Source organism: Rhopalosiphum maidis, chromosome 2 (assembly GCF_003676215.2).
Source record: "Rhopalosiphum maidis isolate BTI-1 chromosome 2, ASM367621v3, whole genome shotgun sequence".
Taxonomy (NCBI): Eukaryota; Metazoa; Arthropoda; class Insecta; order Hemiptera; family Aphididae; genus Rhopalosiphum; species Rhopalosiphum maidis.
In genome coordinates, this window is record NC_040878.1 from 14519992 (window position 1) to 14535521 (window position 15530).

At 27.9% G+C, this 15530-nt stretch overlaps 1 protein-coding gene and 1 non-coding gene across 2 annotated transcripts in view; one reads left to right on the forward strand and one right to left on the reverse strand.

Moving 5' to 3' along the window:
- The window catches only part of LOC113555218 (growth hormone secretagogue receptor type 1-like), a 148093-nt gene that overhangs the window by 43082 nt on the left and 89481 nt on the right, over positions 1 to 15530 (reverse strand). The gene's annotated exons all lie outside the window — the stretch shown is intronic.
- On the forward strand, positions 5680 to 5798 carry LOC113555327. The gene has a single exon (XR_003405351.1). It is a non-coding gene; the product is annotated as a 5S ribosomal RNA (ribosomal RNA).

Genomic DNA, 15530 nt, shown 5'->3' on the forward strand with positions numbered 1-15530 from the left:
TTTTTTCTGTACAACGAATATAATATAGTGTAATATTATTATTAAAAGAGATAGTATAGGTAGGCATTTAGCCATTATTATATTTTTTATCCCGTCACAAAGTTTGGCTGTATTATAGTATTGCGAGAAATATATTGTTGAAAAATTATTTATAATATCGTATTATGGGATGTATTTACATGCTTATAATTATTGTTGTATTGTATTAATCAGTTAACTACAATACGCGAATAATATTGTAATATAACTATATTATTGTTATTATTGTTGTTGTTGTTATTCACATACAGTTTAACGATGAACTATCCGTTGTACACATCGTATAGGTTACCGCATTACAGTTTAAAACGTTACGTTTAAAGTGCTTTTGGTGAATAGAATATAGCTTAGAGATAATATTGATAAATGCAAGTCACACAAATCATTAATCAGAGGAATGAAAAAAAATAACACACTAAACATTTTATGTTTATCGTTTGACCGAATCATTGATAAATCGACCCTTGAATGGGTCTCTGCAAATATCCACGGACAATAACAATACATGTACGTGCTGTACAAACATAATTCAATTTGTAATGTAGTCTTCGGTATACATACTATACATACTTACGATATACTTAGTAACGAAGTTTACCGAAACTAAATGTAAAATGTATTCTGCCACGAATAACTTGCATTAGTTAAGTTAGGTTTCTATAAAAATTAAATATATAGGCATAGATGTGAGAAAGATACCAGTAAAAAAGCTGAAAATTACCTGTTAAAAAAAAAATAAAAATAGAGTAACCTTCAACTTTTTCAAGCACATCGGTAATCATAAATATCATATACAAAGACTTTTTAAATATGTTACATTTTTCAAAATATTATTTTTTGTAAGTTTTGTTCAACTTTCTACCTATATAGATATATTTAATATATATATACATTATTTACTCTTGTGTGTTAAGACACTTTACCACTTATAAATAATCGTTTTAAACATCATCATGTTCGCAGAGTCTAACCTCACGCAGATACTTACATGACAAATAAATCTATACGACGTTTGTATTCTTTGTTGTTTATATATAAATCGTTTTGTCATGGTTTAAGGTTTTATTAGAATAATATGTAAATTTAAATCGTTCTCCGACGTCTATGGTTTTGATATTGTTTTATAACATAGGCTGTTGTCGAGTGTAGTTCACGAACGCGTCACTTCTTTTTTGAAACTTTTCATCGACTACACACCACACGTTGCAATAAAAAAAAATAATAAAACAGCTCCAAACTATATTTAAATTTATTTCGAAATAAATGATAACATTAAATTGTGTAAACAGTATAAAAATTAAAAATAGTGCTCGATGAAATGTTTGTAAAATGTCTAATATTATTACTTCAATACCAACTATTTAAGTAGTATTCATACATTTATATTATTTCAAATACGGAAAAAAATGGTATACATAAACAAAATACACTGTAGGCGAAGTTTTAAAAAGCAATTTATAATTTTGTTCGGTTTTTAGTTCGATGGAATTTTATTCGAATCCATTGCATTTACATAGTTGAGTTAACATAAAATATAAGCAACCAAACATTTTTCGAGGTATCTATTGTTTATACTATTAATTATTCGGTAGAAAGATTAATATTTTATGTCCACGATTTAAGTACGCCAATATCTGCAGTTTTATACTCACAAACTCATGTTATAATATTATGTATTTGTTATTTGATTTTCTTAGATCTATAAATCATTTGAGGATTTCTTCTCCTATAGTATTGATAAAAAGCTGTAGTTGGATATACCAATTAATTTAGGTATAAGCGTATAATAACTCATCTATGGTTTTATCTCTTCTCTGTATAATATGATATTAAAGTAATATTAAAAATAATAATAATAATAATAATAATCGTCTCAAATGTTAATATTGATTTAGTTATGAACAATTAATACATATACAATGATTGACTGTTTCACACAACAAAAATAATATTGTTTATATTATATACAAGTACAATGTACATATTATACTGGTGCAAATATTTAATTTTATCTCGAGAAGGAAATAAAAAAACAGGTGTTACGCGGACCCCCATCCCCCAAAAAAACAAACAAACAAATCAAAACATTAACGAAATATTTGGCCAAGTTGACAAATGTTTATATAATATTACAATAGTAATGAAAACTTTTACAATGTTGTTCCGACCCGTTAGCCCATATCGCTATGTCGGTTACGAAATTTGAGAAATCATAAACAAACAACTTCTGAGGGATTATTTCTGCTTTACTGCAACCATACATTTTACAATACGACTGAACGTAATATTAATTGTTATAAACTATATTATATAAACACGGGGACGACGATCATATTACTGTAGTAAAATCTCATGGTATAATGGATTTGCTCAGGAACAACTGATAATATTTCCGCTATTATAAAGAGCCGGGTGACTACAAATAAATTAAAAAATTTGAAACCAAAATATTGTTATTCGCCGTCGTAAGGAAATTTCCAAAAAGCTATTACCGTGTATTTTATACGAAAAACGATATTTTTTTTTACTTTTATCGGTTACGTAGACTGCAATTATTGTATACCGCAGTAACGAAATCTAGAAGCTGCGCGCGTAATAAAAATAACAATAAATTACAATCGCGTCATTCGGAAATCCATCCGATACAGTTGGAAACACGACGACGACGACGACGACATTTAAAATGGCAGTGCGCGCGTGTTATACATCTCAGTAGACCGAACACTAAATATATACGATTCTGTGATTTCCAGATGGTGTAGCGGTAGCGGTTGTCGTTATCGTCGTCTTATTCACGGCAGGCCATATACCGCGTGCAAGCAATATAATATTATACATGTTTTAGGGAGTTGTACTAAAGCTTCGACGCTTAGCGTGTACAATACAATGCACTTTCTTATACTGTTAATTAAACAATTATTATAGGTATACCGTTGCAGGTACATTAAGTCGCGAAATCGGATATGGCAGTCGTCGGGTTGTTATAATATACGTATAGCGCCATATAGGTATATATATATTATTACATACATATTATTATTCTAACTACGCTCCACGTGATTCGGCCGTAAATTCAAACTCGACGAAATATTAATAAAAAAAAATAAAACCGTTTCACTTTACGTGCGATAAATTTACGACCGTGTAAACGACACCGTGGACGATATAAATTTCGGAATCCGCATGAGAGAATATAACCGTCGAAATATTTATTGGCTCCGAGATTAGCCATTATACGTATATACACATTTTATAATATGCACCCGTATAATAGTCATCGTATTTACTGTAAACAATACAGCAATAATTATAAATTATATTATATTATATTACCTCAGTGGTGTGCACCAATTTTTTGTAAGAATCGTCAACATTTTTTATCGATTTATTTCCATTATTATATCATTCCATTAAAGTTATTATAGTTGCGCTGTCTCCAGCAATACATATACATTTAAAATCGCACTGTTATTTATTTTGTATTTATTGTATATTATAATAAGTTAATCCAAAATCCGTATTATTATAATTATGTTATAGGTGATTCGGGTGGTTGAAGTGTTTAGCGTTTTAAATAATTAAAAGCTCTTTGTTTTATACAAACATAACGTGGACGTGAACGGGATAAAAAAAAACTTGCGTAAACATTTAGTTAATCGCACAATTTTCCAAACAATATTAAAATAATATTAAACGTTCTTTCGATCGGGCTTATTGGCACAAAAACCAGACGATGGAGTAATTATACAGTAAACACGCGGCGATTCCTAATATATTATATACAAGGTGATTTTTATTCGGTAACACGTACAACACACTGTTATTTCGTCAAATAAACGTAAACACAATATACGAGTAGTTGCGGTGTTTTTTTTTTTTGGTTTTATATTTTTTTCCCATAAGTTTATGGAAGTATTTATTTATTATATTTTCTTCACCACGTTAGCGAACAGATAGATTTACGACTGTATAGAGATTTATAGATCGTATTATACTTCTTCAATTCAAAAAGTAACCCACGCTCTGCACTTGTTTAATGTGGCTTACGAAAAAAAAGTACATAATACAAAATTGATTCAAGGAAACTAAATCTGTGAACTGAAAAAATGACTAATGTTAAAAAGGAAACCACCCTATATATTTAATACACGGCTGCTGCATCTCGTGAGGTTCGCAAGCGATGACATATGCTACTTTGGTAAGTATAATATATACTTATTTACAACTTCCGGCGGCATGGTGTAATCGACTTTCTAAAATCAATTAACACGATGTTTACACACATTTCCGGGCGTGCTGATACGCAAAGATATTATCGTAGAACGTAGAACCGATGGTACTTTGGATGGAATTTCTGCGAAAATGCGCGAATTCTATAGATATTATTATTTAGTTTATACATAGTTGATATTTTCGTGACGAAAATAATAAATATTATGTGTTGTTTTTTCTATAAAATTGTACGGCTTACTTCCGTACCAATGCAATATTGTGTTCAAATATATATATATATATTTTTTTTTTCAAATAATGAAACAATTTAATATCATATTATCTACATAGAAATAAGTTATATTTTTATATCTTATTCTTAAAAAAATATAATTTAGTAATATTTGCATAATTTAAATTACTAATAAAATATGCTAAATAATTTAAATGACCACGTAAATTTATCTAGATAGCTATAATTTCTATCTTAGATACCAGCTTCAAGCTTGACACTTATTTTGTAATTTAACATAAATAAACGACGATTTTATCTAGATAAGGTAACGAGATAAATTTATTTAACTGAATTAGATGTAGCAAAACGCTGTGTACTAGTCAAACGTTCCGTTTTCGTTAGTAGCATACCCAAGAATTTTCTATGAATAGGTGACACATATTGAATATGTATGGTATTTTTGTATTAATTATTATAATTTGCATATAACTCGTATAAGTAGTAAATTTTACAAGTGTTTAGGTAGGTAAAAAGTAACATATTTTATATGGATTTTTCAGTACTTTGTATAGTTATGAATACTAATATGTGTATTATTTAGTACAAACACAGTAGGTAATGAATTTTAACATCATCACTATTCACTAATAAGTAATCTGGTTAAAAACAAAAAAATGACTATGGATGAGCAAAATATAACCATAACCATCCTTCCTCTGGAAATACTAACGACATTCGTTGTACTTTATAGGGCTACTTTTTTTATCAAATAAGAACGTTACATCACTACTGTATAATATTACAAATTGTGTATTGCACATTAAGATCGATGATGCAAAATCATTTCAATTTTCTGATGTATTTCGTGTTAAATCGATTCTCATTCTAATAGTTATAATACACATAAAATCTAATTACAAAGATCATTGTTAAATTATATTCAAGTAAATTCTTTTCTTATCCGAATAAACATTCCATGTATTATTATATCATAAACCGTCTATTTATTTATCATTTATTAATCTTCACATTTTCGTTAACAGTTTTTTTTTCTATGTTGTGTTTGCTTTTTTATAGTGTTTTTTTTTAAAAATATTGAAAATTAACTGAATTCAGTTCTCGTCTTACCACCACCGAAAAATTTAAACATTTAATTACGGTATTTAGTTAATATTATTTTCTATCAGTAAATTGCCAACGACCATACCACGTTGAATACACCAGTTCTCGTCCGATCACTGAAGTTAAGCAACGTCGGGCGTAGTTAGTACTTGGATGGGTGACCGCTTGGGAACACTACGTGCCGTTGGCATGTTTCTTTTTTTGATAAATTCAATATTTATTTCCATCTGTCAATTTGTTTTTTTTACAATTTTGAAATTACACAATATAAAAATATTTTTACCTAACATAACCCGTTAAGCCATTAGGAACTTTTTTAGGTTTAAATATATAATATTTATACTTTGGACTCAGTTCCATGACTGGTGCTAGTTATTGGATCTAAATAAATGTGCACGTAGGCTGGTTTTGTTGATCTATTCTCAACATCGGCCAAAACTTGCATAGAAATGCACTCAAATTCGTTCGCTTTGTTTTCATCAAACGTTATGTGTTCGACATCGAAATCCAAATGATTTCCTCGGTAGACGGGTGAAGTCATCCTTCACGGCGTTCGGTTTGGTCGAGTCCGTTGATACTACGAGTAGTTGCTTCGTAACCGATGACGATGATCTGATTTTTAACGCATTACCTGCACCAGACAACACTTGCAATATTGCAAACTGATCTATATTGTTTTATCACCGAATCGAAGAAATCACAGCGTTCTTATTGGGACTCATCATTTGCAAGTGATTTGGCTGAATTCTACAGCATTACTGGACAGGCCACAGCAGACGGCGATTGGTTTTCGACGTCGGGCGTAATATTGTTTTGCTTGATTAATGATTATAAAACAGCTTATGATATACGTTAATATATTTTACGATAAATTTACATTATAACAATATACATGCAGAACAGAATATGTTATGAATAGGAAATTTCACAGACTATTGTCCAATTATATCGGGAAATTTTGACGATAAAATTTCACGATTTTTTTTTATCAATATAAATAGTGAAAACCCTAAAAAAAATATCCGACACTTAAGTCTATTTATGTGTGATTGTATCTTATATAAAACAATATTCTATGTATAGATAAATAGTAAAGTATTGTTGTTCCAGGTTTATTTAATTTTTTTTCGTTTTAGTACATTTTGATAACAATCGCGCGAGGGAAACCAATTAGAACTACAACAATGTAATGTAATACCCCAAATATTTAAAACAATTACGATTTTATTCTGTTTTCCCGTACCGATATGAATTTTTTTTTTTTTTTTGGGGTGACAATAAAATATACTTTGAACGTATAAAGATTAAAGATTTTCTTGCATTTTATTGGGTATATAATATAAACTACGGCCAAAAATACAATATCGTCCATAATTTTTAGTCCACGTGTCGTTTTGTTTACGATTTGTAGTAATAATAATAACAATTTTTTTCTTATGGCGCACGCTATGCTGCTCACCGAGACGTCCGCGCTATGACAGACAAACGTCATAACTTAATATATACTGTCCGTCGGCGGCGAGTGGCCGGAGATCGGAGAATGAGGTAAAAAAAATGGAATTTTCTTTTGTTTATTTTTAGAGTAAACCGTTTAAAAAACCTAAGAATTTCGTACACGTGTTGTTTGTTTCCGACTAATTTTAAGTCTTGGCACCTGATCGTGGCAATCATCATTTTTTATTGTACCCCGCCGCGCCACCCGTAACATCTGCGACGCCGACGCCGAATTCCTATATTACACAGCAGCATGCACCTCTTTCACCTATCATGCCAATATCGTGTTTATTCGTTCGTTAAGTTTACTATATAGGTAAGTATATATATTATTATTTACCATAATGTAACGATGGTGCAGAAATCGTATTTCTCCGTGAATATTATAATATTCGTTTTTGTTTAATATTTTTATATTGTATGTATGGTTCGTCGTTATTTATTATGATCGCCGTTGTCGAAAAGTGTATGTAGGCACTTACGTTTAGCTTAAGTCTCAAGCTCGACATTAAAAACGCATTAAATCGGATTCGCCGCACGCCACAAAATTGACTCGTCTAAAACTGTACCTATAGATACTCCAAAAGTCTAAAACTGATGTACTTGTGTTGTAAAAATACAACACGTATCCGTGGGTATACATGTATATTCATGTAAATTAATTATTAGAAATAACTTAGTGTATCGCGTTTCGGATTTCGAAGACACGTGATATGATACTGATTTATGTGTACGTTGAAAATCTATTAATTTTGAATAAAAAAAGGCAAAAAAAATTTGCAATCTTCTTAAAATATTGACTACACATAAATAAAATATATTTCTACTTAACAAAGTGATTTTATACATACAGTGGAACCTCGATTATCCGGGGTAATGGCGGGGAGGGGGCCACACGGATAAATGAAAACCACGGTTAATCGAGACTTTTTATAATAATGTAATTTTTTTATTTAATTATAATTAGAAATACATAGGTAAAATGTTATAATAATGAAATTTTGAAAATTTTTATTTAATTATAATTATAAATACATACATACATACAATTTTATCATAAAGCAATTTTGAAATGTTGTATTTAATTATAATTAGAAATATATACAATAATGTTATTCATCTACAGTCCATACTTATTTTTGAATTTTCAGAAGAGTGAGCTCGGTTAATCGCGAACACGGATAATCGATGTTCTACTGTATTATATATATATATTAGTTTATTTGATTAATTTAACGAAGAACCCTCATTATTTAAAAATCTATTATTTTTTTTTGAAAATATATTTTTACATAATTATATAGGTCATTATAAAATAAAATTTAAAAATAATCATTTTTTAACACTTAGTAACTATAGTTACAATTTTTTTACTTTTTTTAATGTTAACATTGGATAGATGAGTGAAGTAGAGGACCAAAATTTTTTCCCGTGTCACTCAATTCTACTCATCAAAAATGAAATTATTTTTTTGTTTAAAGTTTTTTATTTTTATTGTACATAGCAAAAATATACATATTTTAATGTAATACCTAATATTAGGAATAAAAAATATATATATCGATCTCTTTTAACCACATGATTTTGGTGATGATAGAGATTTAAAATACATATGAATAATTTTGAGTTATAAAATATAAAAATATAATAATCTATGTATCAATTAAAAGAAGTAAAAAATAAAAAATAAATATCATTTTTTTGTCTGTAATCGTATATTATGTTTCTTAGTCGTATAGAATATGTCTTTTTTTTTATATGTTATAAGTTGAAGCTGTTGAAACCTAGGTAGTCTATGCATTTTATAAAATAAAACAAATATTTTTAAAGTTATAACTCATCAATTACTCGTCCGAAATTCAATTATTATTTTAACAATAAGTACTCCAAAAAAAATATGTTGCTTTAGAATCTAAAAGGCACTTACAAATGTATTTTTTTGAGATAGTCCCTGACTACAGTTTTTTTTTTTATTTCTGTGCTGGAGGCGTACAAGTTATGTATTAACCAACGAATAACCGCTTCGACACGAAAAATGCCTCAATCTATCATTTATTTACTGCGATGTCATCTAAATTATTTTTTTCCGTACTGATTTGTAGTATTTGTCATTATATGTTTACATTTTGTACAAAAAGGGATTGTGTTATATTATATGGCTAAAAATACGGATGCTAATGGACTCTTATAATATAACATAATATTATTATAATATTATATTATATTAATATAGATATTACTGGAACGGAGTGCCGACTCAATGGACACGATATACTATCTTAACACATAAAGAAAAATTAACATAATATCTTTAAATGTGTCAACGTATCAATATTTTTTATTTTTTGTTTTTACCTTTTCTCGCGCGATCACATATAGGTACACACCATGAGTATATAATAAAAATAAGTCAACGGCCAGTAAACATTACCAGTTTTCGTCGAAATAGGTCAATCGGCAGCAGAGGCGAGTACTAACTGTAGTAAGTATATGGCATTATTATTATTATTATCGTACAAACTAAAATAATATTATAATGACAACGAGCACGCACTGGTGAATCACTGCAGTTTTGTTTACAGATTTAAACGCGACGATAAACGTAATTTCGTATGTAAATCTCGTATAACTGTGTAACGTAAAATTATATTTATTGTTATATACTTATTACTTATATATTATTATATATTATGTGCGACATAAATTCCAAAATATTAAAAACAACGAATTTCAATGTATAAATCCTAGTTCGTGCACCTACAAGATTATAATACCTATAAAATGTGTAGTACAGTGCAGTGGATTGGACATTTTATTTACGATGAAGATTGTTACAACAATATTATCGTTTTGATGGTGACGTGTACGAAAAGTGTACCCGAACTGAGATTATGATACTTAACTCAATATAACACACGATATAATAAGATACGATAGACCGCAGCCAAACAGTCGTTAAACAAAAAGCAAAAAATTGAAAAAAAAATCACTCGTGTCGTGATATAAAACGACAGTGTATAAAACGGTATGCGAAGACGGTTCATTATAATAAGTAGTCGTTTTATTTAACTTACCTAGAAATTCGCTCGTCACCACGATGCAGTTTCGCAATAATTCAGATAAAAGCGATCCGGGATCAACGTCTGTAGAATCAGTCGATCAGATCGTAAAATATGTATATAATAATAATAGTAACACCTATTCCAAACACGGTATTATTATTTAATTTATTCTATCGAATTCGCGCATTTTGTAAATCCTATATGGAAGTAAATATAAATATTTAATGCATGCGGGGAAATTATTTATTTATAAGTTTAGTATATACCACTGTCTAAAATATTCATCATAATTTTTTTTCTAATTTCTAATTCTAATTAAGAAATAAGCATTATTGTCGTTAGTTAGTCGTTTCAAGTTTATATAATTTATATGTAGGTTCATTAACAGATACGTATACAGTTAATTAGAATCATCTATAAAATATTAAGACAAGATGATCGACGACGTTAATATAGCTGGTAATAAGTATAAGTATCTTATATATATTTTTATATATATATTGTGTAATCGTGAGAAAAATGGACTTTGATATTAAAATAACGTTACGACGATTCATATATTTAATATTTAATACGATGAAAAATATAAATACATTCAAAGAAAAACATACTTGTAATATTAAAAAAGAAATAAAAAACATTCACTTAAACATATTATAATATTTTATCTTGATATCTTTTCATTAATTTAAAACTGATAATATGTAAATAATAAAACTTGAAAGTCGTTATACATATCGAGTTTATGATGTGCAAACATTATTCATCACTGATATACCGTAACTGGTTGAAAACTAATAAAAAACAAACTCGCTAATGACAAGTTCGTTTATGAAAATTTTCTTGGTTAACTATTTTATAGAATCAAACACATACAAACAACACACGCGCGTATGACTGCTATCAAGGTTAGCTAAATAAGTAAGGTTTAACACGATGTTGTGTTTTAAATTGTTATTCTTTTTCAGAAATCTAATTTTTAGTGATACAAAATACAAAATTGCTCTGAAAGTACATTGCACTCTATTGATACAGCCTCAATAAACGACTACAACCATAGAATTCATAAAAATATGAGTCTCATTGTATTTGGTGAGAAATCGAAGAAAACCACTAAATGCGCGTAAATAAAATCTACTACATACTCAGGAAATTTTAAGGTTTGATGATTAATGGTTTTTAGGTTTAAAAAAAAACTCTCATGGTACTCATGTCCATAAACTTATACATAATAATGTATAATATACATTAGGTACATCTACTTAATATTATTTTTAGTGACCTAGACTCGAAACACGGTTTTTAAGAATTAAACTCATTTAAGTACGACTCGTCGAGGTTCAATTTTCTTTTTTTCTTACGAACGTGAAGACTTAGTATTTAAAAAATATTGTAGTTTCACTTTTTTCAACACTAAAGTTTAGAACGAATTTGAATAAAACAAATTGCTGCGAGTATTGTTTCGAATTTAGCTTTACAGACGTTTGTAAACTAGATTAAAACTTATAGTTTTATAAACATAGTGAAACATAATATTGTAGAATTATTTCATTGCGTATATAACTTTGTTGAATTATTAATAATATTTTAAACAACAACATTTATAACACATACACAATAACACACGCGTAGACTTTAAAATCCAAATAAACGATCATCCAACACTTGGCAAGATGTACGCATATCGAATGTTTTCAAACTTTACGAGTTTACGACACACATTTTTAAAACATCAAACGGAATGATATGAATAATATTTTAATGCTTATACAATTTTATTCTCATGAAAAATCATCAATGAATGATTCCATTCATGTGGATCAACCGTGAAATTTGTATATAAAAATACAAAACAAAACGAAAAATCGAAAGCCGAAAGTCTATTATTTTATCGCGCCAGCCGAACACAGCCGGAATTCTTTAAGAGACGAAACATTTTTTTCTTAATATTATATTAATACTTTCGCTTATTTATAGAAATGTATTATTATTATTTCTTGTGTAAACTAGATTTTGATAGAACAACAACAACTACAGCAGTGTTATGCGGTCTAAAATATTATATTATTAATTATTATAATGTGCATTAAAGCATAACCAGCAATAGTTATATGGTTACCAAAGGCAGCTATAATATTCTAGTATTGTAATCTTCTTACCTATAAAGTAAATTTGACAAACTCGATAACTCTAACCGTCGTAATTCGATTAGCGCCCATTTCGGCGTCTTTAGACAATATGGACGTAAATTATTAGTGACAAAACTACACATTCGAGTGATACTCGGCGTGCTACAACAGTGATCAGACATCGGACTTAGTATATTAATACTTAATAATATTGTAATTTAAGATCGCTATAACGCTCTTGCAATCACGGTTGCGGAAGAGTATCAATTACGCGTATATATCGTACTTACTCAAAGACAACGTTTGGTTTAACTAGTAACTGCAAGCAGCTGATAACGTAAATCGTTTGTTTTCGTGTTTCGACGTATAACGTTTCAAAGTTCCGAATTATACATTCCACACGATTTTGATACGTATGTGGGAATATTGTTTAACTGCCCTCCTTAGCTAAACAAAACTGTTTGAATTCTTTAACAAATAAAAAGGTAATGTCCAAATTGAACCCAATCAGATTAATGACGTTATTACACGACGTAACTAGTTTAGAAATAAACGTAAAAAAGTATGTATACATATTATAATATAAAAGTTTATTAATTTAAGAAAATTAAAATATTTTTATTTTGTTAATTTTAATTCGTAGCTATATTAAATAATAATAATAATAATAATAATAATAATAATGCATTTTACTATTTTAAATATTAAAAATACAAATTATTTATCCTGCCGTCGACGGGCCGTTGAAGGTTAAATCCTTCAACGTTTTTGAAAAATCTATGTGTATACAATTTCCAATAAATAACACCCTAATTATTTCGCACATTTTTCGAATGTACAGATATTATAAGTTTTCAAATTAGATAATATACAGTAGAACCTTGATTATCCGTGACTCGATTATCCGTGTTCGCGATTAACCGAGCTCACTCTTCCGAAAATTAGAAAATAAGTTTGGACTGCAGATGTATAACATTATTGTATATATTTCTAATTATAATTAAATACAACATTTCAAAATTGCTTTATGATAAAATTGTATGTATGTATGTATTTATAATTATAATTAAATAAAAAAATTACATTATTATAAAAAGTCTCGATTAACCGTGGTTTTCATTTATCCGTGTGACCTCCTCCCCGCCATTACCCCGGATAATCGAGGTTCCACTGTATATTATACTTCTGAAAATGAATTAGAAGACACAAAAGTTGATTTACAAAAACCAATTAAGTATACGTATCTATAATATTTTAATATTAGACGAATATAAAAGTGGTAACATTACTAATCGTCGAACAAATTACAATACCCACTTTTTATATTTTTTCAGCCATTATATGAACAATTATTATATTTAATATTAAATTAACTCGAGTCTTAAACTCCGTTAAAACAAACATAAACTGTACAAATTGTTAATGTTTTCTATAATTTATACGACATACTATTATAGTTGAATGAGATGTGAAATACGAATGCTCTTATGTGTGACAGCAATATTGTTAAAATAAAAACAAAATAACGATGCGTAAAATTAATGTTTTATATTTATATTTCAATTATTTAGACGCCATTTAAAAATACTTGTTTACGTCATACTCTTGATATTTTCAAACCATTCATAAATATTCATATCTCATAGTTGTGTAGTTAGTTTTATTTTATGTCTTATTATATTTTATTCTAAAATAATATGCAATTATGTTAAATAGGTAACTTTTACTTTTCATAACTAAAATTTTTACCAAACTTATTTGGTAAAAAATCAATTTCATAGTTAAAAACTAAAATGTGTAAGAAAATCCAATTAAATAATAAAAATTACTAGTTTTAGGTATAGGTAATGCAATAACAGTATAGGAACCGTCACTCAAATGTTAAGGAATTCAATCTTGTGACACTGTATCACTGTCAATAGCTTCAATGTTACTTTTAAACATTAATAACAGACTATCTAATCACATGGGTTACAGAAAAAACCCATCCAACCTTATATTTAAATAATGGTTTAAAAATAGTTTTTTCAATTTTTACGAAATAATTAAACGAATACCGCTTAAACCCGTATTATAGTTTCGTATGATAATGTTACAAAAAATATCCCCTCAAAATGGTTCAATGTCTTATGGATGGATTCACAGAATTAAATTAATTGACTTTGGTTAATATAAATAATAATATCACTGCACTGTTAAGCTATCTAATCACCAACAATAATTGTATTGACAATTGTTTATTTAATTTTACACCTCTTCGTGTTTCAATATTACGTTATAAAATCGTAACAATTCGTATACTACGCACACGCTGTTGCAACACCTATTTACATATCTATACACTAGAAGGATTAAGTTTGAAATAAATGTCAATAAAATATGAAAAAAGAAAAACTAATAGGTATAGAATACCTAATATTTGACACAGTTAAACTGTTAATATTATTAATACTATAATATTAACACTTAATATTTTGAGAATTAAGTATATTATTTGATTTGTATTTTAATTTATTTTTAACCTAGAATCTCAACTACTAAACAAACTAAATGTTAAAATTTAGATAATAAAGGTTTTTAGAAAAACTGATTGTTTCTATTTATTCTTTGATAAATTCTGTGTTTTTTTGCGGTTTTTACGCAAACTACTGAGGAGTTTGAAAAATATTCAACTACTATAGTTACACAATATTTTTTCAATTTTCATTACACACAGTCACAGTAATAATATTTTACTTTTTATTATTTTACTCTTCTTAAAGTGTTATAATATAAAAAATCCCTTTGCTCTAAATCAGATAATATATTTACACAGAGTTTTCGCTATAAGGTAGATTAAAGTATATTACAAAAGAATAAATCATTTTTATTTCTGTTTTTAAAATAATATGTTTAACAAAAACAAAACGAGATACCTACGTATATTTTTTATGAAATCCAAAAGTGAAATAATTAAATAAATTGTGTTAGAGAATTTAGCCAACTTGAAAACTATTACAGAACGCCAACCAATTAAAACAAATCAATTTGGTTCTCATTAGTAGATTTTGTATGATTTTTTTTTTTTGTTATAAAATATTGTTATTTATAAGATTTATAATTATCATCTGTTTATAATTATTCTCATGTATATAATTAGCGAGAACTATTAATCATGTTTTTACACATTAAAAAATTTACTTATTAATAACTACCTCTATTTTTATTCGAAAAGCTTGATGAAAATAATATATTCCA